Below are 27,436 nucleotides of genomic sequence, written 5' to 3'. Positions count from 1 at the left end.
ATATCAAATAATCTAAGTTGTACATTTGCTATTTGCTTTTAACACTGGGGGGAAAAACCTGCATTTTAAAAGGGACACCGCCTGGAGCCCTGTCTTTTTTGGAGAGTACATGAAATGCTTCCTGCTCCCAAAGGCCAACAGATGTTCTTGTCTTCTCAACTGTTGGGTCAAGTCCCCACAGGGATGGGCCACTACTGCTGGCAGAAGTGCATCTCACCCTCTAAAGGTCAGGCGCATTCTGGGAGCACTGTCCTTGGCAGACATCAGTAGAAAACAGCCCAGAAACAGAAGTGTAGATAAGAGATGTGTCCCAGGGCTGACGCAATACAAATTTCAAGGCTGTGGAACCAGGAGAAGGTCTGAGGAACGGAGCTCCCGGAAGTAAAGGCATTGCCTCACATTTGAGTGTAAGTGGTTTGCTTTGTCTTCTTGTTTGTTTGCTTGCTTGCTTTTGTTTTGTTTGTTTGGGTTTGTTTTTTTTTTGTTTGTTTGTTTTTTTTCTGATTAGTACCACCAGAGGCCTCTTTGCAGGCTGTTAACAGCACCAAGCTCTGGAAAGGCCTCTGGAAGGCAGATAACAGGAGGCACCAGGGAGCCTTCCCACCATCCAGCAAATGGATCTCATTTTCTTTGCTTGAGCTTTTCTTCTCTGGTTTAGGGGGAAAACCAAAATAAAAATTAGACCTATCTAAGCCATACTGTCCCTTGCCTCATGCCAGATGAACATCTGCCTATGTCTAGCTCATGGTGAGGAACTCTGAGGGACACTGCTTAACCTGAGGACACAGTAAAAGGGACACCCAGAGACCTGTCACCACAGGAACAAAACCTCTGGCACAGAAAACACAAGCCTTGGGAGTCTCCCTTCGCCCCACACTGTTGCCCTAATGACAGCATCAGCAATCACAAAAAGTCAGGCAGCCCTTGCTGATCCTTGACATTATCACACTGGCTTCAGCTGGACGTCCCTCTTATCAGCATCCCCTTTTACAAGGGAGAAGTTTAAGGTTCTTTCTGCCCACTTCTTTCTGAGAGAGGAGACTGATATGATTAAAAAAAAAAAAACATGAATGTTTAAAGTTAAGTAGCATCTCCTTCCAGAAAGCAATTACATTTTTTTTCTTTTTCTTATTAGATATTTTCTTTATTTACATTTCAAATGTTATTCCCTTTCCTAGTTTCCCCTCCGAAAACCCCCTATCCCCTCTCCCCTCCCCCTGCTCACCAGCCCACCCACTCCCATTCCTGGTCCTGGAATTGCCCTATACTGGGGCATAGAACCTTCACAGAACGTAGGGCCTCTCCTCCCATTGAGGACCGACTAGGCCATCCTCTGTTACATATATAGCTAGAGCCATGAGTCCTACCATGTGTTTTCTTTGATTGCTGGTATAGTTCCAAGGAGCTCTGAGGGTACTGGTTAGTTCATATTGTTGTTCCTTCTATGGGGCTTCAGACCCCTTCAGCTCCCTGGGTACTTTCTCTAGCTCCTTCATTGGGGACCATGAGCTCTGTCCAATGGATGACTGTGAGCATCCACTTCTGTATTTGCCAGGCACTGGCAGAGCCTCACAGGAGACAGCTATATCAGGCGCCTGTCAGCAGGCTCTGGTTGGCATCTACCTAGTGTCTGAGTTTGGTGGTTGTTTATGGGATAGATCCCCAGGTGGGGCAGTCTCTGGATGGTCATTCCTTCAGGATCTGCTCCGAACTTTGTCTCTGTAACTCCTTCCATGGGTATTTTGTTCCCCCTTCTAAAAAGGATTCTGAGCTTTTGGTCTAATATCCACTTATCAGTGAGTGCATATCATGTGTGTTCTTTTGTGATTAGGTTATCTCAATCAAGATGGTATCCTCCAGATCCATCCATTTGTCTAAGAATTTCATAAATTGATTGTTTTTACTAGCTGACTAGTACTCCATTGTGTAAATGTACCACATTTTCTGTGTCCATTCCTATGTTGAGGATCCTCTGGGTTCTTTCCAGCTTCTGGCTATTATAAATAAGGCTGCTATGAACATACTGGAGCATGTGTCATTATTACATGGTAGAGTATCTTCTGGATATATGCCCAGGAGTGGTATTACTGGATCTTCCAGTAGAACTATGTCCAATTTTCTGAGGAAACACCAAACTGATTTCCAGAGTGGTTGTACCAGCTTGCAGTCCCACCAGCAATGGAGGAGTGTTCCTCTTTCTCCACATCCTCGATAGCATCTGCTGTCACCTGAGGTTTTGATCTTAGCCATTATGACTGGTGTGAGGTGGAATCTCAGGGTTGTTTTGATTTGCATTTCCCTGATGATTAAGGATGTTGAACATTTTTTAGGTACTTCTCAGCCATTTGATATTCCTCAGTTGAGAATTCTTTCTTAGCTCTGTTCCCCATTTTTTAATAGGGTTGTTTAGTTTTCTGGAGTCCGACTTCTTGAGTTCTTTATATATATTGCATATTAGCCCCCTATAGGATTTAGGATTGGTAAAGATTTTTTTCCCAATCTGTTGGTGGCCTTTTGGTCTTATTGACAGTGTCTTTTGCCTTACAGAAGCTTTGCAATTTTATGAGGTCCCATTTGTCAATTCTTGATCTTACAGCACAAGCCATTGCTGTTCTGTTCAGGGATCTTTCCCCTGTGCCCATATCTTCAAAGCTCTTCCCCACTTTTGCCTCTATAAGTTTCAGTGTCTCTGGTTTTATGTGGAGTTCTTTAATTCACTTAGACTTGAGCTTTGTACAAGAGGATAAGAATGGATCAATTCGCATTCTTCTACATGATAACTGCCAGTTGAGCCAGCACCATTTGTTGAAGATGCTGTCTTCTTTCCACTGGATGGTTTTAGCTCCTTTGTCAAAGAGCAAGTGACCATAAGTGTGTGGGTTCTGGGTCTTCAATTCTGTTCTATTTATCTACCTGTCTCTCACTGTACCAGTACCATGCAGTTTTTATCACCATTGCTCTGTAGTACAGATTGAGGTCAGGGATTGTGATTCCATCAGAGTTTCTTTTATTGTTGAGAATAGTTTTTCCTATCCTAGGATTTTTGTTATCCCATATGAATTTGCCAGTTGCCCTTTCTAACTCAGTGAAGAATTAAGTTGGAATTTTGATGAGGATTGCATTGAATCTGTAGATTGCTTTCGGCAGGATAGCCATTTTGATTATATTAATCCTGCCAATCCATGAACATGGGAGATCTTTCCATCTTCTGAGAGCTTCTTCAATTTCTTTCTTTAGAGACTTGAAGTTCTTATCATACAGATCTCTCACTTCCTTAGTTAGAGTCACACCAAGTTATATTATTTGTGACTATTGTGAAGGTTGTTATTTTCTTAATTTCTTTCTCAGCCTCTTCATCCTTTGTGTAGAGAAAGGCCACTGATTTGAGTTAATTTTATATCCAGCTACTGCACTGAAGCTGTTTATCAGGCTTAGGAGTACTCTGGTGGAATTTTTGTGGTCACTTATATATACTATTATATCATCTGCAAATAGTGATATTTTGACTTCTTCCTTTCCAATTTGTATTCCTTTGATCTCCTTTTGTTGTCGAATTGCTCTGGCCAGGACTTCAAGTACTATATTGACTAGGTAGGGAAAAAGTGGGCAGCCTTGCCTAGTCCCTGATTTTAGTGGGATTGCTTCAAGTTTCTCTCCATTTAGTTTGATGCTGGCTACTGGTTTGCTGCATATTGCTTTTATTATGTTTAGGTATGGGCCTTGAATTCCTGATTTTTCCAAGACTTTTATCATGAAGGGGTGTTGGGCTTTGTCAAATGCTTTCTCAGCATCTAATGAGATGATCATGTGGTTTTTGTCTTTGAGTTTGTTTATATAGTGGATTACTTTGATAGATTTCCGTATATTAAACCATCCCTACATCCCTGGGATGAAGCCTACCTGATCATGATGGATGATTGTTTTGATGTGTTCTTAGATTCGGTTTGTGAGAATTTTATCGAGTATTTTTACATCTATACTCATAAGAGAAATTTGCCTGAAGTTCTCTTTCTTTGTTGGGTCTTTATGTGGTTTAGGTATCAGAGTAATTATGGCATCATAGAACAAATTGAGTAGAGTACCTTCTGTTTTTATTTTGTGGAAGAGTTTGAGGAGTAATAGAATTAGGTCTTCTTTGAAGGTCTGATAGAACACTGCACTAAACCCATCTGGCCCTGGGCTTTATTTGGTTGGGATACTTTTAATGACTGCCTCTATTTCTTTAGGGGAAATGGGGCTGTTTAGATTGTTAATCTGATCCTGATTTAACCTTGGTACCTGGTATCTGTCTAGGAATTTGTCCATTTCATCCAGGTTTTCCAGTTGGGTTGAATATAGGCTTTTGTAGTAGAATCTGATGATTTTTTGGATTTCCTCGGATTCTGCTGTTATATCTCCCTTTTCATTTCTGATTTTATTAATTAGAATGCTTTCCCTGTGCTCTCTAGTGAGTCTGGCTAAGGGTTTGTCTATCTTGTTGATTTTCTCAAAGAACCAGCTCCTCGTTTGGTTGATTCTTTGAATAGTTCTTCTTGTTTCCACTTGGTTGATTTCAGCCCTGAGTTTGATTATTTCCTGCCATTTACTCCTCTTGGGTGAATTTGCTTCCTTTTGTTCTAGAGCTTTTAGATGTGCTGTCAGGCTGCTAGTGTATGCTCACTCTAGCTTCTTTTTGGAGGCACTCAAAACTATGAGTTTTCCTCTTAGGACTGCTTTCATTGTGTCCCATAAGTTTGGGTATGTTGTGGCTTCATTTTCATTAAACTCCAAAAAGTCTTTAATTTTTTTCTTTATTTCTTCCTTGACCAAGGTATCATTGAGTAGAGTGTTGTTCAGCTTCCACGTGTATGTGGATTTTCTATTATTTATGTTGTTATTGAAGATCAGCCTTAATCCATGGTGATCTGATAGGGTGCATGGGATTATTTCAATATTTTTTTATCTGCTGAGGCCTGTTTGGTGACCAACTATATGGTCAATTTTGGAGAAGGTACCATGAGGTGCTGAGAAGAAGGTATATTCTTTTGTTTTAGGATGAAATGATCTATAGATAACTGTTAAGTCCATTTATTTAATAACTTCTGTTAGTTTCACTATGTCTCTGTTTAGTTTCTGTTTCCAGGATCTGTCCATTGATAAGAGTTGGGTGTTGAAGTCTCCCACTATTATTGTGTGAGGTGTAATGTGTACTTTGAGTTTTAGCAAAGTTTCCTTAATGAATGTGGATACCCTTGCATTTGGAGCATAGATGTTCAGAATTGAAAGTTCATCTTGATAAATTTTACCTTTGATGAGTAACAAGTGCCCCTCCTTATCTTTTTTGAGAACTTCAGGTTGAAAGTCAATTTTATTTAATATTAGAATGGCTACTCCATCTGGTTTCTTTGGACCATTTGCTTAGAAAATTGTTTTCCAGCGTTTTACTCTAAGGTAGTCTGTCTTTGTCCCTGAGGTGGGTTTCCTGTATGCAGCAAAAAGTTGGGTCCTATTTATGTAACAGTCTGTTAGTCTATGTCTTTTTATTGGGGAATTGAGTCCATTGATAGTTTGAGATATTAAGGAAAAGTCGTTGTTGCTTCCTGTTATTTTTGTTGTTAGAGTTGGAATTCTGTTCATGTGGGTATCTTCTTTAGGTTTGTTGAAAGATTACTTTCTTGCTTTTTCTAGAGCTTAGTTTCCCTCATTGTGTTGAAGTTTTCCCTTTATTATCCTTTGAAGGCTGTAATTGTGGAAAGATATTGTGTAAATTTGGTTTTGTCATGGAATACCTTAGTTTCTCCATCTATAGTAATTGAGAGTTTTGCTGGGTATAGTAGACTGGGCTGGCATTTGGGTTCTCTTAGGTTCTGTATAACATCTGCCCTGAATCTTCTGGCTTTCATAGTCTCTGGGGAGAAGTCGGGTATAATTCTGATAGGTCTGCCTTTATATGTTACTTGACCTTTTGCCCTTACTGCTTTTAATATTCTTTCTTTGTTTTGTGCATTTGGTGTTTTGATTATTATGTGACAGGAGGAATTCCTTTTCTGATCCAAACTATTTGGAGTTCTGTAGGCTTCTTGTATGTTCATGGTCATCTCTTTCTTTGGGTTGCAGAAGTTTTCTTTTATAATGTTGTTGAAGATATTTACTGGCCCTTTAAGTTGGAAATCGTCCTTCTTGTCTATACCTATTATCCTTAGGTTTGGTCTTCTCATTGTGTCCTGGATTTCTTGGATGTTTTGTGTTAGGATCTTTTTGCATTTCATATTTTCTTTGATTGTTGTGTCAATGTTTTCTATGGAATCTTCTGCACCTGAGATTCTCTCTTCTATCTCCTGTATTCTGTTGGTTATGCTTGCATTTATGGCTCCTCGCTTCTTTTCTAGGTTTTCTATTTTCAGAGTGATTTATTTATTATTTCTACGTCCATTTTTAGATCCCCGATGGTTTTGTTCAGTTCTTTCACCTGATTGGATGTGATCTCCTGTATTTCTTTAAGGGAGTTACTTATTTCCTTCTTAAAGTCCTCCACCATCTTCATGAGAAGTTAACTTTAGATCCATATTTTGCTTTTCTGGTGTGGTGGTGTATCCAGGACTTGCTATGGTGGGAGAGTTTGGTTCCAATGATGCTATGTAACCTTGGTTTCTGTTGCTTCTGTTCTTAAGCTTGGCTCCTGCCATCTGATTATTTCAAGTGTTTGCTGCCCTCAATATATCTGATTGGAGCCTGTCCTTCCTGTAATCCCCATTGATTCAGGATTCCTCAGAGTTCAGCTTTCTCTGTGATCCTGTGATTCCAGGATCCTGTGAACCTGAGATTCTGTGTGTGTCAGAATTCTTGGCAGTCAAGCTTCCTCTGAGACCCTGAGATCCAGGTGTGACCAAGATCCTGGGATCCTGGGATCCTGGAATCCTAAGATCCTGGATGTGTTAAAGTGCCTGGAAGTAGGGTCTCCTCTGGGGACCGTGGGGCTGTCTGATGAGTTCAAAACATTTTAAAAGTTTTCAAGAGGTAAAGACTGGATGTTCTGCCCAGGGGTAGAACACATGCTCTGTTAGCACTCCTGGGCCTTGAAGTCAGTCCCTGACTCCAACAAGGGAAAGAAGAAAACTGTGTTCTCTTCCCAAGCAAATGATCCCTAGAGATAACTTCTTTGAGGCCCCTGTTTTCCAAATAGAACAGCTCTTAGAGCCCTCAGATGAGCTTTGGTAGCTGGTACATGTACCATAGCAAGAAAGAAAACAAGGGTTATGAGGAAATATGAGGAACCTTGATAAAATGTAAGTCAGTGCTCTACCATTCAAGTACAACAAATGGAAGTCAGACATAATACTTTGTACCTGTAAGTAATCCCAGCATTTGGGAGGTAGCAGCAGGAGACTTGCCCCAAGTTCTAGGCCAGGCTTGTCTACATAGTAAGTTTGAGGTCAGCCAGCACTACATAGCAAGACCCTGCCTCAAACAACAAAGGAAAATGGAGATGTTCTGGCTTATGCTTCTGGTAGAAGAGTTAAATTGGACTTAGATCCACCCAAATCCCCCAATATAAATTAAAAATGGTGAATTCAAAGAGAGTTTATGTTAAACTAGAAAAAGTAGTTCAACTTTCACTTCCTTTTCAAGGCATGAGGAGAAGTAAGGAAGATTCTATCACACTCTTGCTGTCAATGGTTACAAGCCATAGCTCAGAGTGAGTATATGTCCCAGGGGCCACCTCCTGTCCTTCAGGCTGCATGGTTCCAGCCAAGACAGGAAAGGGTAGTTAGCCTTCACAAACCCAAGTGGAAACTATGTATAAGTATCTATGTCAGTCACTTCTCTTGTTTCTTCCATGAGACACCTGGCAACAGTACTTAAGGAAGGAAAGGTTTGCACTGGCCCGCAGTCTGAAGGAGGACAGAGGACACAAGGCAATGAGAGCAGCTCTAGGTGTAGCCGTGGGAGCCCGATATAGCTGGACGCGCTGCATCTGAAGGTAGACAAATGCTAATACTCTACTTGATTTCTTCTGTATTCACTCCAGGGATCCAGAGCATGGGATGATGTCACCTACATTCAGAATAAGTGTTTCCTTCTCAGATAAATCCAGAGGTACATCAGCGAGGGGATTCCAAATCCTGTCAAAGACAAACCAGCAGAGTATTCAAGTGTCCCTCAAGAGAGGGAAGTGGGTCAAAGATACAATTTATGTATTGCATGTATTCATTTGACATTTATAAGATGTACGCAACTCTATGTATATTTGTATATCTACATGCACGTGTGCAGGTGCCCACAGAGATGAGGAAGAACATTGGGTTCCTAGGACCTGCCTGATGTGAGAGGAGGAACTAGATGTAGGTCCCCTCAAAGAGCAGCATGTACTCTTAACTACCACTGAGCCACCTCTCAGCCCTATTTTATTGTTTTGAGTCAGGGTCTTGCTATACAGCCTGCAATGGCCTTGAGCTTGAGTGATCCCCTTCCTCAGCATCCTCAATGCTAGGACCACACGTGTGCATGTGAGTCTCAAAAATAAATGTTAATCATGAACCAGAAATTAATAACAAAGGTTATTAGTGAAGAGAATGGGTGCCCTGTCTGCCTTATTAAGGAAACAAGTTACAGGGACATTGCAGAGAGTAGCCCTTACCCAAAATGCTTGGGGGCACTAGCATTTTGAATGTAAAGTTGTTTTGGATTTGCATATACATAATGAGAAATCTTGGAGATGCAGCCCAAGTCTAAACACTCAGTTCATTTGTAACTCCTACACATGTACACACATTGACTGAAAGTAATTTTCTAGAATAACATTTGTGCACCTGCACTTTGACTGTAGCCACATTAAATCAAATAAAAGACTTTCTATTTATAGTATCAGGTCAGTGGTCAAAGACTTTCAGACTTTGCAGTGTTTGGATTTCATATTTCCAACCAAGAATGCCTAATTTGTACGTCAGTGTTTTACCTGAATGTATGTTTGTATACCACCTACATGGAATACCCATAGAGGCCAGAAGAAGCCATCCAAACCTCTGGGACTGGAGTTACAGATGGTTGTAAGTGCTGAGTGTTGAGTGCTGAGACTTGTTGAACCCTAGTACTCTGCAAATGCAGCTAGTGCTTGTAACTGCTGAGCTATCTCTCTAGCTCCTTAACCTGTATATTAGAAGGGATGTAGTACTCCTGTCTGGCCTCTGTTACTAAATTGCCTTTCCCTGGACTATATAAGCCATATGTCTAGTCTCCTCGATTTTATACACTGATATTTACCCAGCACCCAGAAGAATGTATAGCATGTGATTGACACATAGTAAATGTTTACCAAACAAACAGCTGGATCCTTGTCACCTGGGACAAGTGAGATAGCCCTCTGGAACTGTTTCACTGATCTGTCACCCTCCTGCTTCACGGCACTGCTGCTTCATGCTACAGAAGGCTGATGCAATGTGTGGAGATGTTGGGAAGAACAAGAGGTACAAGGCAAGGAAGACAGACAGGAAATTTGATAGCAGGTGTAGCTAGGTCAGAAGGTCATAACAGGCTAAATCTGCAGGATGCAGTAAGAGCAACAGCAGACACCACTGCCCAGTGGACAACGTTGGTTTAAGCAGAGCAGGAAGACTGTTCAAACAGCACTGGTTTCTTCTGACTTCAGCCAAGGTGCTGAGAGTGAACCGTTAGCTGTAAATGGAACCACCAAAGAAGGAAAGTGGGGGGAGGATGAAGAATAAGGGAGCACAGGCCAAAAAGAGGAGGAGGAGGAGGAGGGGGAGAGGAGGAGGAGGGAGAGGAGGAGGAGGGAGAGGAGGAGGAGAAGGAGGGAGAGGAGGAGGAGAAAGAAAAATAAGAGGAGGATTGAGAGCTTGAGGTCAGTCTGGGCTACCTAATGAAACTCGATATCTCTCTTTTTTTTTAATAAATTAAGTTAATAAAAGAAAAGAAAGGAGAGATGGTACTGGAGTTCGCATCTGGGACATTTCTGTGTTAGAACCTCATGGGAGGTCTTTGATAGCCAGGGTCATTCCTTAACCGGGTTGGAGAGACTGTGGACCCCTCTCTTTCCTCTGTTTCACTCCCTAACCATGAAGTGACCAGTTTTACTCAACTCTGCTGTATCAGGACCTATAAGCTATGAGCTTAAGGAAGCCTTTGGTGCTTTGCTATAACTATAGAAAGGTGACTAACAGAGACAGAGACCAAAGAACTGCAACTCTCGTATGCTCTCAAAAGGAAATTCCCTGGATTTCCTTGCTAGCCCTAACTCTATGTGGTTTTATTGCTCTCATTAAAGGCATCTTAGCCTGAGTTCTGTTTAAATGAGTTTGGGGAATGATGAACAAGTAATTTATCTTCGTGAATATGGTTCCAGGAGTGGGAAGACAGGGCAAGTGAAAAAAGAAAGGAAGGAGAAAAAAAAAACAAGGTTACATATAACTCAGCTGGTATTGTCAAACACAACTGGTACTGCATGCTGCCTGGGTTTCTGAGGAGTGGCAGAGCCAATCTGAGCTGCTTGCTAAGGGGCTAAGCTGAGGAATGTGGTCAACTCTATACCTCTGGGCTGTGTACAATCACACAGTGGACTCCTACAGCAGCAGGGCCTGAGGGCAGCAAGCAGAATCCATAGTGCATGTTCAGGTGAGAGAGAGAGAGGCCGTCAAAGCCTGAAGGAAGCAGGTCAGCACAGCAGACTCGGGGCTTGGCCAGGGAGGTAGACACAGCACAGACTACATCTGGCCCTTCTCTTATCAGCTTGCCTTATGTCTTAGAAGCTCGAGATAATGCAGGTACCTTCCTAGGCAGCAATCTTAAAGATTTAATACAGAAGGCTAGTGAGACAAGCTGAGGCTACTCCCACGGCTGAAGCTACTCTCACCGTTGATAGATGGCTCTTCCCTCCTGTACTATGTAGTTATATCTTCTCTTAAATCTCACACATTAGGAAGCATCATTTTTAAAAACCCTGAAGCTTAAGTCATACCCTAGACAGCATGCAGTGCAGTGATTTGAGTGTGAGAGCAAGCATCAAACGAGTACTCTTCCCAAATTTGACCAACTGCCCTCTATTGTCTTTTGTGTCCAGTATTCAGTCCAGGGTCACACTCGCCTGGATCTGTCTCTTTACTGTCTCCAGTCTGCAGCATTCCTTTGGCCTTTCCTGGCCCTTCCTGACCTTGGAACTTGTGAAGAGTGCTGGTCAAGGTCAATGTTATTGTGGGAGATCCTTCAATCCGAGTTTACATGATGGTCTTTTCATGACTAAATGGAAGCTGCACGTTTTCTTGCCAAGAACACCACAGAAGGGAAACTCTACACTCCTGGGTGAATCGGATTATGATTACCTAATGCTAATGTTATTAATAGTGATGCTGTTAACCTTGGTTGCTAGGTTAAGGAGATGTTCTCTGGGTTTCCATAGTGCAAAAGTTACCCGTTTTTCTCCCTTTGCAATGGGTAAGGATCTTGGGGAGAGTCTCTTAAATCACAAAAATGTGTGTGTGTGTGTGTGTGTGTGTGTGTGTGTGTGTGTGTGTGTGTGCGTGCGCGCGCGCGCGCACATTATAAATAATATATGTGTGTATTTCTTGTTATAATTCATCCAGCACTTTGAGCATTCATATTAGTTCCAATTTAGCATGTTTTAGCTAAGTTAGCATTCAATTAGTTCTCACCTGCAATAATTATTATTATAGCGTCTGCCTAATGCTGACTGTTCTATATTCTTCACTCCTGCCTTTATTAATCTGGAGTTGTTGTGAGCCTAGCCTTTAACAGCTGGGCCATCTCTCCAGCCCCTTAATCTGGAATTGTAATGTAAGAAAGAGTGTTACAACGTCCCTTTAGATGGCTATGGAAATGTAACAGGCCTAGATAAAGTACCTGGCCTGATGCTTGAATGAGGAGACGAGTGAGAGAGCCTTGCTGGCACATGGAAGATAAATTAAATACTTGCTGTGCTTTTCATTTTTGGACTGATACTTTGACTTGATGCATGAATCAGCCAGTCCTGAAAGATCAATAAACCATTGGAGCAAAATATGTCACCAGGAAACGTTTAGAATATAAAACACAACAGACCAGTGTCTTTTGTACAAAAAAAAAAAAAAAAAAAAAACCAGCTAGCAAGTTCAAGAGTGTAAGTCTGTAACAGCCGTGCAAAATGGAAGCATATTTTGCAAATGACTGGAGATTGAGATCTGAAGGAAAGGCAGAACAAGAGTATCAACTGTAAAGACGTAAAAGAGAAGTGGAAGGGAAAGCTGGGGTAAATGTTTCCTCATAAGGGAAATCAGGGAGGTAAGGGGAAGGCACAGGGCTGGAGCAGAGGCTTAGCTAGGAATGAGGAAGTGAGGGCTTTAGGTTACTGTCCATGAAAACAAGACAAAGGAAAACAGCCAGGAGGCAAACTGAAGTCAGCCGAGAAGAGAACCAGGATCCAACCCTCCTCACTCCCTGGCTCTAGAAAGGAAGGGACGAACAGGTCAAGGACAAATTCAACAGAAAGGGCACAATAGCTCTGACTCTTCCTACACGCCAACAGCACGCTTTGTTGTAAGCCCAAAAGGAGGTCTCAGCTTCCAGATGGTGAAGGTCTGGGTAAGAAGGGCCTGAGGAATGCAGACCCCAAACTCCCAATTATGAGCTCTCCCTCTCCCTCTCCCTCTCCCTCTCCCTCTCCCTCTCCCTCTCCCTCTCCCTCTCCCTCTCCCTCTCCCTCTCCCTCTCCCTCTCCCTCTCCCTCTCCCTCTCCCTCCCCTTCCCCCTCCCCCTCCCCCCTCTCTTTCTCTCTCCTCATACCACAACATTGCTCTTAGACCTTTCCTCTTTGGGTATCACCCTCAGTTGTTCCGTTTCTGAATTGCTTCCCCTGCGCAGACAGGCAGGATGGCATAGCATTCATTATCTGAGCTCAGCAGCTGCTGCAGAGTGACAGTTTTATGCTCACAACTGCTTGCCTCACCGAGAAGTACTCCAACTGGCCCTTTTGGGATCCCAGCCCCACACATTGAACCAGTCAGTCACTGCAGAGGTGATGTATCGTGACTAGGCAAGCCTGAGTCAAATGCTCTTCCATGCCCTGGTATCTATGTACAATCAAAATTAGTAGAGCCACTTATAATAGAAGCTCCCAGAATAAAGAGACACGTCATTACCAGAATAAGAGAGGGCAGGTTTACAGACACCAGAAAATTTCAATTGCTAGGGTCTTAGAGTAACAGGGCTCCAACAATTTGTAGGAGACTCCAACAAAGCATTCCTGGAAGGAACAGTGACCCATAGGGTGATAAAGCCCATACTCACACAGTGCTTGGAGCTTTGTGAGACAAGCAGGGTCCGAAGTCTTTTATGGATCTTGAGTTATTTAAAGTTCGTAGGATTATTACGCTGTTATTGTTGCTACTGTAGACAGGAAACAACAGGCTCAGGAGGTGAGGTCCTTGTCCAACAGCACACAGAAAAAGGGGAAAGCAGGGGAGATCTTAAGCTAGGCAGTCTGAATGGAGGGCCAGCGCCCTTAACAGCTGACACAGAATCTTAGAGAGGGAGACCAGTGAGAAATAAAAACAAAGTATGTGTGTGGATGGGTGGGTGGGGTGGGGGGCTACTAAATGTCATCAAGGCACTGCCCTGATGGTACACATCTGTAATCTCAATCACTGAGGAGGTTGAGACAGGATCCCAAGTTCAAAGCCTTCCTGGGCTACAAAGTAAATTCATGCCCAGCTAAGCAATTATTTGAGCCCCTATCTCAATTTTTAAAATGAGCTTTTCCAGAACTGGGATCCCAAATGTAACATAACCAGCTACCTGATGCTCTGGCCACTGTCACTTCCCTGCCTTGATGGATTGTACCCTCAAACTGTAAGCCACAAGGAAGTCATCCTTCCAATGCATCTTCTCCTCCAGGAAAGTAAAAAGAGGGCTGGGCGTGGGGGTATAGACCACTGGTGGAGTGCTTGCCAATCATGTGCAAACCTGTGGGTTCAATCCCCACTACCTCAAAATCAAAACCTTAGAAACTGTGTATAAAGTGGTCACAATCTGAGGGCCAGGCACTGACTAATGCATAGGATATACATGGCTGGAGACACTGTTTAGTCAAGACAGAGGAAGTTTCTGGAAAAGAAAAAAACAAAACAAAAAAAAAAAAAACAGGGAGCACTTGAGAAGGCTGGTTCATTGCATCCCTGGAGAACTCCAGTGAGACCACTGATTTGGAACCTAAGAAAGGCTACTGTATCTGGCATTGCCATAAACAGGCCTGTGCTCTTTCTCTGAAAGATGCCTCCCTAGACTTGCCTCACCTTAAAGCTACTCGAAAGCAATAGCTCTAGAATGGAAACAATTGCACATACACATTTTAAGCCAGAGGATCCTGGGATATAGGCAGGTGACTTGGGCAGCATATCTATCATTGGAACACACCTGAGAAGACAAGACGAGAGAATGCCCATGACAGGTGTTTGCAGATGTGAATCACTGGGCTGGGCCGAGCGCTCCCATTCTCCTAGAGAGTCTGCTGCCTGAGGTCTATCTGCTTTAGAAAGAGCATTTTGGAAGAGTCTGCCTGGCAGCTGCGCAATGATGGCCCCAGGAGGCTCTGACTCAGCTGCCAGTCCTCTGGATTCGAGCCTCCGCCTTTGCCACCAGTGGCTAGGAGCCCTGTTACTCTAAGACCCTAGTAGCATGTTGCAAGATAGCACATGTGCAGAAGTGCCAGCTATTTCTTCAGCTTTGAACTTGTACCCAGTCTGCCCTTGAACTTGTCGTCTGTAAATTTCCCTTGATCTTTTCCCTATCTTCTTTGGCCTCAAGGCTTCTCTGACCTCCTTACAGGCCATTGCGTTTTCTACGAAAACCCTGAGGAATAATTGGGTAGGCACTCTACTGTCTGCCAGACGTACAGCTCTGGCTGTGGCAATCCACCCTGAGAAAGACCTTTAAACTTTTACTCGGTCCTGTCATTTTCCCTTTTTGTTTGTAAATGTAGATGTTAAAGTCGTAACTGAGCACAAGCCATTCCTTTTCACAACCAATATCATTCGAAAATGCAGAGCAATTGCATTTTTTTTAGTTAGTTCTCCCATTCAAAATGACTGTGGCCAACAACTCTGAAGAGAAATTCTCCTATCCGTGTACTAACCAAGATTATGATCTCATAGAAAATTTATCGTGCTCCCATCTATACCTGTAAGCTCAGATTTCAGTCTGCTGTCAATTGAAGCAAGGGCAGAGGATGAGCTGGCCTCTAAAGGCTTATCCCCTCCCCTTTTCTATAATGGGAGAACCTCTAATTAGCAGACATAGCATGAGGGTTCAGTATAAACATTGCATCCTCAGGCCTTCCTTAGAGCCATGTCACTAACAGTTGGCCAATTGCATGTGATAGGAAGTGAAAGCCTGGGATGAACCGTGACAGATGTTCAAACCCAGGAGGCCTTCATCTTCTATCCTCCTGCTTGGGATGTGGCTGTTACTACATGATGGACCACAAAGGTCAGGACAATGTCCTGTTATACATGATAAGATGATAAGACTCAGATTCTTGAATAACCTCATGGAATGAGCTCTCCCTAAACAATACCTGGTATTTCTACTTCTTGACTGTGTCTTGACACTAAAATAAAAGTTTACTCACTGAAAACAGTATTCTGAGTGTCATCTACTTACACACAGCAGAGCCTAGATGGCAATCAGTGCATCTCCTGCTCTATATTTGAATCTTATTTTTTTTATTTTATTTTTAACTATGCATATATGGGGATGAGTACACAAAGAGGCTAGAAGAGGGTGTCAGATGCCCTGGAGCTGGACTTATAGGCACTTGAGAATTGTTCAGTATGGGTGCTAGGCACTGAACTCAGGTCCTCTGGAAGAGTGGGAATTGCTTTTAATCACTGAGCCATTTCTAGCCCATGTTTTATTTTTAACTATAAATGTGTGTGGTACCCAGAGATGCCAGAAAGGGTATCAGATCACCTAAGCTGTAGTTACAGGCTATTGTAAGGCACCAGTGTGGATGCTTGGAACCAAATGTTGGTTCTCTGCTGAAACAATACATGATTCTAACCAGTCAACTATCTCTTTATCCCAACTGGATCATTTAAGGACATGCCACACCATGCTTCAGGTCTCAAAAATCAATCTCTCCCTTTTCCTCCCTTTATAGCTTTCTTTCCTGTAACTTTCTCTAGGAAAGTCACATGCTCATTCCCCTTCCTTCCTTCCTTCCTTCCTTCCTTCCTTCCTTCCTTCCTTCCTCCCTCCCTCCTTCTCTCCTTCCTTCCCTCCTTCCTTCCCTCCTTCCCCACTTCCTTTCTTCTTATCTACTTCTATTTCCAAAACAAATACTTATCCTGTTTCCTTGGCTAACAGGCAGTAGAGTAAGATGACACTAAAGGACATATCAGTACCACCAAGTGAAACCTACTGTGGTTTATTCAAGAGAAAATGGCTACTCAAACAGCTTTGGGTATCACAGGCCTACCAAGATGACCAACCATTAAGATCAGGGTTATCTAGAAGAAACCATTCAAGGCACACTCTAAGACCAGTCTGTAGATGACACCTCTTGGTCAGCATCCAACCCTGGACACCTGTACCTTTAGCATCTCTGGCTTTCAGCACTGGCAGCTGCCACTAGAGCCTTTATCTCTACTTCCCTGCTGATGGACTGCCTCTCTGATCTCCTTCTCTTATGTCCTCTCACTTTAAGGTCTAGGACAGACACGCTTGGCTATAGCCCTCACATCACGTACTCGGACATAGCTGCAGTGGCAATTGGAAATGGAAGTTAGAATCCTTAGCTTGTCAAGCCAGTATTAGCAGCCTTTTTGCCATAGGAAAGCACCAGGTAAACAATTCTGCTAACCTTAGGAGCTACAAAACTGACTTGTATGTCTCTGACATAACTTCATCTGGTCTCTCTATGCCTACTGGGTTGTAAAACTTGAATGCCCAGAATATGAGTTTAGGGCTATTACCATCTGGGAGATGAAACTCTAAATAGAATCTTTCATGCGTGAATATAATAGACAACAGCAGAGCCATCTATTCACTTCCTGGCCTCAAGACCCTGGACTCAGTAGTATTTGCGGAGAATCTGAAGAACCCTGTCTTAGTCAGGGTTTCTATTCCTGCACAAACATCAGGACCAAGAAGCAAGCTGGGGAGGAAAGGGTTTATTCGGCTTACACTTCCACACTGCTGTTCATCACCAAAGGAAGTCAGGACTGGAACTCAAGCAGGTCAGAAAGCAGGAGCTGATGCAGAGGCCATGGAGGGATGTTCTTTACTGGCTTGCTCAGCCTGCTCTCTTATAGAACCCAAGACTACCAGCCCAGAGATGGTCCCACTCACAAGGGGCCTTTCCCCCTTGATCACTAGATGAGAAAATGCCTTATAGCTGGATCTCGTGGAGACATTTCCTCAACTGAGGCTTCTTTCTGTGTGATAACTCCAGCCTGTGTCAAGTTGACACCCAAAACCAGCCAGTACAAACCCCTTTCTGGAACTCTCTCTCACATGGTCTGATTATTGATTTTATTTTATTTTATATTTTATTTACTTTTTGCCATTCCTGGAAGTTTAGGCCAATCGCAGAACCCAGACTTGACCAGGGAAATAATCTTGCCTAAGCCTTCAAATCTGGAATGTGTTGGCACTAAAAAATATATAAGAACTTTTGTTAACTGTCGTTTTTCAGAGCCTTTCCCCCATGCTTAACACAACCAGTCACTTGAAAAAAGAATTCCTTCTAATTTCACACAAGTTACCAGGTAGCATGTTTAGTTTTGAGTGCTTCACTCCCCATGAGCCCCACCTAAAATCATAAAGTGACTGTGGTGGAGACTTCAGGCTTAGTGTCCTGGACATTGACATTCCCCTAAGGCTTTGAACTCCCTGGCGTGGAACTGTCATGGAGGAGGCTGGGCCCTGGCTTCTGCTGCCTCTAAAAGCTCAGAGCAGTGTTTATAAGCAGGTCCAGCACTCTAACCTAAATAAAACCTAGAAGTGTGGGAAGGGAACCATTTACAAGCCGTCCAGGTCAGACCCATGTATACAAAAACAAACACAGGTTTTCCTTTAGCCTCAAATTATTTCCAGATCCACAGGGGGGGTTTAAAAAATGCTTGTCACCCCACCTTGTTTTACAGAGAATGACTGCATTGTTTCCATCTTTCTTGAGCCGATCAAAGGTACCTCCAGTTTGTTATTGACTCCATGTCAATTAGATTAACCTGTCATGACCTGGTTCCTATTCAAAGTCCCAAATCTATGTATGATTTAGAATTAGGTTCAGCAGTAAGAAAGACAAAACTCCTTAAGTAACAATGGCTCAGAGCAAGATAACAAATTTGTTTCTCTCTCAATTAAAAAGAGCCTAGAATTACTGCCCAGTGTCGGTCTGAGCACTCTGTCTGTCAGAACTCAGCTCCTCTATACTCTGCCTGCTATGTTAACATGTCTGCTGGGGTGTTCCCTCGTGTGTCTCAATGGTTCCTTGCATACCAGCAATCACATCTGTCCGACATCCTAATAAATAAATTTAAAAAAGGATAATTTGTATTTTATCATTTTAACAGTATAAAACTTCTAAATGGCCTTCTTTGTATGCCGTGTTTCACTACTCAGCTGAAGCTCTTCTGCTGAGTAAACACATATGAAATATCACTGAATTGCCCAAAGGAGTGCACAGCAAAATGGGAAGAATGAGAGAGAGAGAGAGAGAGAGAGAGAGAGAGAGAGAGAGAGAGAGAGCAGGCCAGGGACAGTGGTTTATGCCTGTAATCTCAGAACTTAGGAGGCAGAGGCAGGAGAAATTGCTGTTAGTTTGAAACTCTCCTGGGCTACAAAGTGAGTTCAGGTTACACTGAATGGCATAATGAGACTTCAGTCTCAAGAAAACAGAAGTCAACTTAAGAATCCCTGTTTGGGGACAGAGGGGCCATCTGATAAGAGGAACCTGGCCCCGATGACCTGAAGTAGAAGCCCCTCTCCCCATGTATCCTCTCAGACTTACAGAGGACCGTGACAGGAACTTACAACACGCTTTTGTTGTGTTTTATGGTTGAGATTTCAGAGTTAATTTATTCCACTCTTCCTAGACTAGTATCTAAATAAATAAAAGAACACATTGGCACTTGGTGTTTTGTTTTGTTTTGTTTTTTAAGCGACAAGAAATAATATAGGAACGAAATCTTAGCCCGTCATATAGGAAGACAAGAATGACTCTGAACGCAGCAGGCAATAACTGTCTCATGACCGCAGCAGGCAATAACTGTCTCATGACCATGTTGGCCTAGGGTCTGGCTTCTGAGATGGCTGTCTGGCCAGGATCCACCACCCTTCCAATGCAGCCTTCTTCTCCTTATCTTCTCCTCCACCCCCATGCTCACCCTTGGCCTCCTCTTATCGTCCTCCAGGCTGTCAGAGGACTCCTGCTATTGCTCAGTGCTGACGTTGGAACCCTGGCATACACCCCTTCTTGGCTCTTTCTCATCTCCTTGGCTTCACCCTGGGCCTTTTCCTTGGCCTTGGCCTTGGCTTTGGCCTTGGCCTTTACCTTAGCTCTCCTGCCTGGCTCCCAGCCAGCACTCAGAGTGCCCCCTGCCCAGCCCCTCCTGATAACTGGTTCCCTATAACCCAGTCACCCTTAGGTGAGTGACCTCCTCAGGGTTAGTAAAACACTCTTTTCTAGAAAGATTTTTCTTTCTTTCTCATACTTTCTTGTAGCTGAGTTTAAAAAATGTTCACACTCACACTCCCAACGTTCAAATTATCTATTAAATAAAAAGAGGGAAGCAATGTTTACTGAGTACTTTGCCCATAGGATAACTGCTTCTCTATTTCACTTAATCATTGCCAAAGCAGGTCTTGGAGGGGGGTATCATAATTTCACTTTCTGAAGGAAAACAGACAAACAAACAAAAACCTAAGGCTCTGAAGGACTAAGTTACTGCCCAGCCGATAAGAAGAATAGCTGGAGTCTGAACGAGGTTCATTCACCCCAAAGCCTACTCACTTTTCCCGCCTGGATGGAGCTACGATGATTGTCGTAAGCATCCAGCGTTCCAGGAGCCTGGAGAAACCACCACGTATGCACGGGTGGAATCTGAGTTGGACACAAGTGCACTTAACACTTCTCTTGACAGCTCAAATCACAGAACACACGAACTTACCATCTGTCAGTGACATTAACTTGAGCAGTGGCTTAAAAAACAAAACAAAACAAAAACACAGTTGGTAAAATAATAAGGACACACCTTCAAACAGCAATGTGCAAATGAAAGGTTTAGAGAGCTAGTTATCTTTAGGTGTAGCTGAAAAAAAAAAATACTTTCAAATAGGTGGTAGGCAACGAGTTAACTGTGACTCTACAAAGCAATCCTCATACTACATTTTAAGGTTGGTGACAGTGTTGTTTTTGGTACTCTTGCTCTTTGGAGCATGACTTCAGGATTTGTGGTCAGAAGCACGAGGTGGAGAAGTCCTGATACAATCTTTGTACTGTACGGTTGCCGTCTGGACTTCATTGACTATCCCGGAGCGATCCAGCACAAGTGACAAGTGAAGACCTTGGCTGTGTTTCAGAAGCACAATTACAACTCTTGGGGTAAAGAGCCTCAGCGACAAGGCCCAGGAAAGCAGGTGTATTGAGAATTAGAGGTGAGTGGTAAGGTTAAAACCCTGGAGATGTAAGTAGTATGGAGACGCAAGCACTATACAGTAGTCACACATGGGCCAGAGATGCGCCTGTGTCAGCATCAGCTGAGATTGGTTGGATGATACGGAGAGTTGGAGCCAGGCCTGGAAGTACATACTTATAGCCCTAAGCATATGGAATGATGGGACAAGAGCATGCAAGTTCAAGACCAGCCTGGCTCGGGATACAGCTCAGTGGTAGTGTGTTTGCCTACCATGTACTAAGCCCTAGGATTTGATCTCTGGTATAAGGGAAGGGGGAAAAAAGCAGTACCAACCCTACTAAACAAAATTTCTTTGGAGCTGGGTAAGGCAAGTCTCACCAAAGATTGTCCACACAGAAACCAGAGTATAGGAATCACCCGGAGAGCCACCTGGTAGAGTCTGATCTCTCTGAGATGACCACAGGGCATTATAGTTTAAAAAAAACAATCCTCTCTAACAGCCCTCCTAGCTTGACTATGACTCTGTGCTGGTGTGAGACATTCCAGCAACCAGCTATCTAACATCTATCATAGCTGAGAAATGGGCTCAGTTTGGGGAAACACTGATGGATATCTCCAACTCTCTTTACAAGTTACCTTTGGGAGGCAAATGTATTTCATCTTTTGTAGCAGAGACTCCTCTGCCCTGCATCTCAGCTTCTGTCCATCTAAGTCACAGCACCTAAAGTGCTAGCGTTTTGCCGGGGTTCTGGTGACTGCCCTCCCTCCTCTCCCCAGGTAGTCACAGGGGATGAAACATAAAATCAACGTGCCAGAGGTTGACCTGGGCTCTTCCACCCTCACTGTGATCTTCAGTTTCGCTGCGTGCACTCAAGGCACAAACCTGGGATTTGAGATTTCAAGCTGTGTCTGTAAACTTATTTTCAGAGACTCGGAGCGGGCCCCAGAGGAGAGGTAGGGAGTGGTCCTGGCAGCTGTTGGATGAAGCAGGTAACTGTTCCACAGCAGAGTGGGAGATTACTGGGGCTTGTAAAAGTTGTTTGCACTTTAGTTTAGGCTTAAGCCCAGGATTTAGGATCTCTGAATTCTGAGCCTAAAAATGATCGCTTGTGTAGTGGTAGTGAGTGAGTGGCCCCTGCAGTATTTGACTAGGTATCTGAGAGAGGTTCTTCTTTACTTGGAAATTTAGGTACATGTTTTCTCATGCTTTCTATAGACATATAATTTTATATATTATCTTTGAATCAGGGTATGAGTAAACTAAACATCATTTTCATTTTTATTTATTTATTTATTTATTTAATCTGCACTGGTGTTTTATTCGCATTGCTTTACATGTGTCTGTGTGTCATCCTCTGGAACTGGAGTTACAGACAGTTGTGAGCTGCCATGTGGGTGCTGGGAATTGAATATGTATATATATATATATATATATATATATATATATATATATATATAATGACACAATTGGAAGAAATGTAATTATATACTTGAATTCACACACACAAACATGTACATATGCTATTATCTGGGGATGCAGTCCATTTTATGGAAGAACAAACAAGCGATTGCTAGCAGTTTTTACCCTGGAGAAACAGACTGGTGATTAGGGATAAAGAAAGTGGAGGTACTCATCTAATTTTTTAATCTCTCCATATTATTTGTGTTTTTACAAAAATATGTAATTCTATTACTTTGAAACTATTAAATATAAACAGGATTACTAAGAGGCCTCTCCAGCGCATGGCCTGAAGGCTGCACAAGATCCAATACAAAATCATAAATAAACACAACATTTTGAGACTTTGTATGTAAGGGGTTGTTTCCAGGATTTGTTTGTTTTGGTAACTCTGCAGATGACAACTCAGTGCTGTGAAAGTGGGGGCACACCTGCAGATGGGCGGGAGCAGCCCTGCAGATGGGCGGGAGCCACTACGGTTTCATTTCTCTTTTCTCTTATATTTATAAAAACAAGATGTGCTTTTTTTTCCCAATAATTTTTTTTATTGACTTTACATCCTGATCACAGGCCCCTCCCTCCTCTCCTTCCAGCCCCACTCTTACAAATCCTTCCCTCCATTATCCCCAAGAGAAGAGATGTCCTCTTGGGTACCACCCCACCCTAGGATATCTAGTCCCAGCAGGTCTAGGCATATTCTCTCCCACTGAGGCCCAGTCAGGCAGTCCAGGTGGGGAAGAGAATCCAATGGCAGGAAGAGAGACTAAAACAACCCCTGTGCCACTTGTCAAGGGACTCACATGAAGACCAAGCCACACTTATACCATAAATGTATAGGAGAAGGCGTGCTTTTTTTTTCCCAGTGTTATTTTATTGGGTTTTGGCAAGAAAGCATAATGGCATGTTCTCCTTTAAAAAAAAAATCCAGCTGGGCAGTGGTGACTCAGGTATGCAGGAGGCAGAGGCAGGTGAATCTCTTTCTTCTTAGTGCTCTGAAAGTCACCTTTGAAAAAGTTCTGTGAATTTTTTTTTTATTATTATTCTCAGGATTCATCATGTTTGAAAGATTCTTCTCGGGGTGTTATACCCCAAGAGACTGTTGTTCACCGAGTGGAATACAGCATCCAAGACCCTATGAGGGCCTGAGACTCTCAGAGGAAATTTCTTATAACACGATATTTTTCTCCCAGTTCCCCCAGTAAAGCTTCGCTACTCAAATGATCGTTAGCTTGAGAGACCCTGTAGAGCAGGCCTTACCACCTCTGCAAACAGACTCAAAAGGTTAAGATGGTGCTTGAGAGCCAGACGGCCAAGGGTCTGCATTTGTTTGTCTGATTTACTTTTGTTTTTGTTTATGTTAAGTAAGAGAAGAAGTGATATCATGTCTAGTTATGATAGCTGATGGTACGTACAGATTTTCTCAGTGTGTGAATATGATTGACTTTGGGACAAAAGTACCATTTTGGGTCGGGGAGTTTGTTCTGAGCTCAGGGTGTTCTCAAACTTGTGACCCTTCTGCCTCAAACTGCTGGGTGCCCAATGACAGGGACCCACTAATCCTGTGTCTCAATGACTTTTTAAAAATAGAGCTGCAGGACGATAAAACAGGGGAATGCACTTTCTCCCGAGCCCTGACAACCAGAATCCCACCCCTGGAAGCTACATAGCAGAGGAAAGCACTGACTCTGTGCTTGTCCTGCCACACATACACACACACACACACACACACACACACACACACACACACACACACACACACCAAATAAATAAATGTTAAAGTTTTCTTATTTAAAATATACCATTCTGAAAAAAAATGAGTAAAACCTAATTTACTTTAGTTAGCAGAATGCAAAAGTCCAGGCTACATTTTGTCACGTAAAATGTAACTAAACTCACCCCTACCACATCCCTCTGTGTAAAAATGCAGGATGTGCTTAGAGTTGAGTAATAGTCATTGGAAAATAATTTTCTGGCAAAGGTACAAACTATGTGTGGTTCCCATAGAATTAAACAAAAATAGATCTGGTTTGAAATAACAATAAAATCCCCCAGGGTCTGACTAATAGAAGATGGCTGGCACAGCTTGAATTCCATTGGAAAGACTAAAATTTTAAAGCACAGTCACAGAATAGAGTCATTTATCATCCTTTGAACTAGGGCAGCCATCTTGGAAATACCCTGGTGCCTGGGACTTCAGATAGGAACCGGAAATCTGCGGCCAACAAGTTCAAACAAAAACCAAAAGTGGTTTCTTTTGTATCGTGGTACTTTAAAACATTGAAAGTGGCCTGGCCGGATACCAGTGGGCATTATGATGCTCACACATGAATTATCTTTAAAATAGATCCTGTGTACTAACATCTCTAGAACATTAATTGAAAAGTGTTTCTTGCTACTAGATCCTAAAATAAGAATATGATCAGAATATATTGCTCTTTAAGCTTTCTCAAACGAGGATGAACATGATCATGTGAGATTTTTAATTTGCCTTTGTGTACAATAAACACAGCCTATTCCCAGATGACTGCCAGTTTTATATTTTGTTTCTTTTCATTAAAAGTAGTTGATTTGAAAACCATAGATAAATGGTTATATTATCTTTATATCTTTGTAAGATTTTTGTTTTGTTTGTTTGTTTGTTTGTTTTTCAAGACAGGGTTTCTCTGTGTAGCCTCAGCTGTCCTAGAACTCACTCTGTAGACCTGGCTGGCCTCGAACTCAGAAATCCACCTGCCTCTACCTCCCAAGTGCTGGGATTAAAGGCTTGCGCCACCACTGCCCAGCAAGATTTTATATATATATATATATTATTACAACATATAATTAAATTAACACAAAATGTGTATCATAGAAAATGTAGCCATTTAAAAGATATATAAAAACAAAACAAAACAAAAAGTAACAAAAACAAAAACAAAAAACCAACTTCCCCAAAATGTACATATTTATCCTAAGGGAAGAATTCTTGTAAAAGCAGGTAAAGTACACAGTTCCAGAAAGGAGGTCGTGAAAGACAGACCCTTTGTGAGATCTACATGTGTATGTGAGCTGTTTTGCCCTTGAGAATGGTTGGATGGACTTCCAGTGTATTCCCAGTGTGGAGGGAAAGGCCCAGCTGGCTGGGATCACTAGGTCGGGTCAGCATGGACAAGCCCCAGGGGACTAGGGAGTGGGTCTCCACGTGGATCTCACACCTGCTATGCACAGGGCTCCCATCTTCCTGCCCCATGGCTTTTGAATGGCTATGAAAAACTGCCACACAGTGATATTTATTACTTGGAAAACATCCAATTTCCATATTCACTCTGGAATCGTTACTATATTTAAAATGACAATGTTTTCAAATTGTTCAAAGACAATTATTCTGAACAAAGGATCTTTCCTCTGATTTTGGTATATGAAATTTTGTAAGAGCAATAAAAACTGCATAGATGTCACAGACTCATAGCCAGTACTGAAAGGTGTTGTCTCTGAAAAATGTCACAGTTGCATATGCACCAACTACTTGCTGTTTTCAGAATGGCATTGTGTGTTGTGCAGCCAAAAGAACATAGATTCTGATATAGACAGACCAAACTCGAAATCTTAGGTATACTTTTTTCTAACGTATTAACTTAACTAAGCCGTGTTATATCTTATTATTCTAATAGTTTGTTCTTAGATTTGTGTCTGTGTATGGGGAGGGCCTCTTATAACAAATACGATAGACTGGGTAGTTTAAATAATGAATATTTATGTCTCTTAATTCTACAGGCTTGGCAGTCCAAGTTCAAGGTGTGGGGAGACTGTAAGTCTGGTTCTCCAAATCTGCCATCTTGTTTTATGTTTCCAGAATGGAGACAGATGTCTCATGTCTCCACTAATCACTCTAAAGGGCTCCATTCTCACAACCTCCCCTCCAAAAACTCACCCAATATCAATATACTGAGAAGAGAAGTTTCAGTACATAAATTTGAGGCCATAGCATGAAGTGGACCAAAGGACATTTTTTTAAAGTATCTATACTATCATAGATTCTTAAAGATCTCACCTGTTCCTGACACTGCTGCAGTCAGTATAGTCAACTCCATTGATCTCCACACTTAGAATTTGTACTCTCTCCTTGCCATTCCAGCACTAGCAATTTGGTTAGGAATCTATGTCTTCCAGCCGGATGTGTGGCTTTTAATCCCCGTATGCAGATGGCAGAGGCAAGCGGATCTCTGTGAGTTCCAGGATAGCAGAGCTACATAGTGAGACCTTGGTTCAAAAAACAAACAAACAAACAAACAAACAAACGATTCTATATCCCCTGTTCACTCAAGCTTCTCTCCCCTCCCCTTTTGCCCCACCCCTCTCCAGGTTGGAAGGGCCTTGAGAGCAGAGGTCTGTTGTTTAACATCATCTTCGAGTGTACCCTAGCACGGCGGTCTCGGCTGGAGAGATTTTCTGTGTGCTGAACTTAGATGGATATGTCAAAGTGTACTCAAGCTTTCTTGAACTTTTTCCCCATCTGAAATCACTAAAAATGTGCAGTATTTCAAAAAGCCCAAGTTTGCCTCCAAATATGCTTGTGAAATGTATTTCAACACACATATCCAACAGTAAGAACATGCTGGCCATATCAATCCTCACAGCAACTCTTTATTGCAGCATATTGAGGTTTAATCAGGAAACAGGTTAGAGCTTCTATGTACAGGTTTTCTTCTAGTTTGAGGTTTTCCTGAAATATGTGACACAGACTCGTTATACAAATGGCCACTAGTAAATTATTTCCAGCATGTGTTACTCTGTCAACAGTGATGCTTTCACAGAACCTTTGTCCTCCACAATTCCCCCCCTCCATTTAAACCAGGACATTTCCATCTCAGTGAGCCACTGCTGTATTTGGGACCTAAGCGAGAAGCTGGATAAACAGAGGCGCTATTATTATTGTTACTGTCAATATAGTTTCCTTCCCTAGTTATAACTGATTATTTCCTTTTTTCCATTTCAAAACATTTTTGTTCAAATGCTTCTGATGGCTCTCGTCACAAGCAATATTCCTTCGGAAATAATGCACCTTTTTAATTTCTCAACCTAAAATACACAGCCCGTCATCTCCATAGTAGGATGATGCTGTTAGAGAGATCAGCTGTGTCTAGTTGGAGAATTTTTAGGGGAATAAGGGATTACAGGAGCGAGTGCTTCCTCTATTAGTTCGTGCAAAGTGAAGACAAGAAAGAAAGTCTGTAGGATGTAAGAGGTGATGTTACTCCAGCAAGAGTTGGGCATTTGGAAACACATGGAGTTAAAAGCAGTTTTCACTTAATGTGCTTTGTTGTTTCTGCTACAATAAAAATAAATAATAAAAATTCTGTTTTGCTTCTTTATAATA

At 42.4% G+C, this 27,436-nt stretch overlaps 2 long non-coding RNA genes across 21 annotated transcripts; one reads left to right on the top strand and one right to left on the bottom strand.

Annotated features, from left to right (window-relative positions):
* Positions 1-205: 205 nt before the first annotated feature.
* Positions 206-27,436, top strand: 5430401H09Rik. 20 transcript variants are annotated; one of them, XR_872651.3, is made up of 7 exons: positions 206-407; positions 8,009-8,076; positions 11,054-11,424; positions 16,688-16,825; positions 20,421-20,640; positions 21,549-21,611; positions 26,422-27,436. It is a non-coding gene; the product is annotated as an RIKEN cDNA 5430401H09 gene (long non-coding RNA). The 20 variants fall into 20 exon arrangements; XR_872646.3 differs by lacking the exon at positions 8,009-8,076 and adding an exon at positions 7,609-7,960; XR_872648.3 differs by lacking the exon at positions 8,009-8,076 and adding an exon at positions 7,609-7,960 and having other exon boundaries at positions 207-407; positions 11,105-11,424.
* Positions 7,546-13,084, bottom strand: Gm51991. Its single transcript, XR_003950223.1, has 2 exons — positions 12,769-13,084; positions 7,546-8,102 (listed from the first exon to the last, which is right to left on the bottom strand). It is a non-coding gene; the product is annotated as a predicted gene, 51991 (long non-coding RNA).

The sequence above is a fragment of the Mus musculus genome, chromosome 12, assembly GCF_000001635.26.
Source record: "Mus musculus strain C57BL/6J chromosome 12, GRCm38.p6 C57BL/6J".
Taxonomy (NCBI): domain Eukaryota; kingdom Metazoa; phylum Chordata; class Mammalia; order Rodentia; family Muridae; genus Mus; species Mus musculus.
Note: the sequence above shows the minus strand (reverse complement) of the source record. Positions and strands in the feature narration are given on the sequence as shown.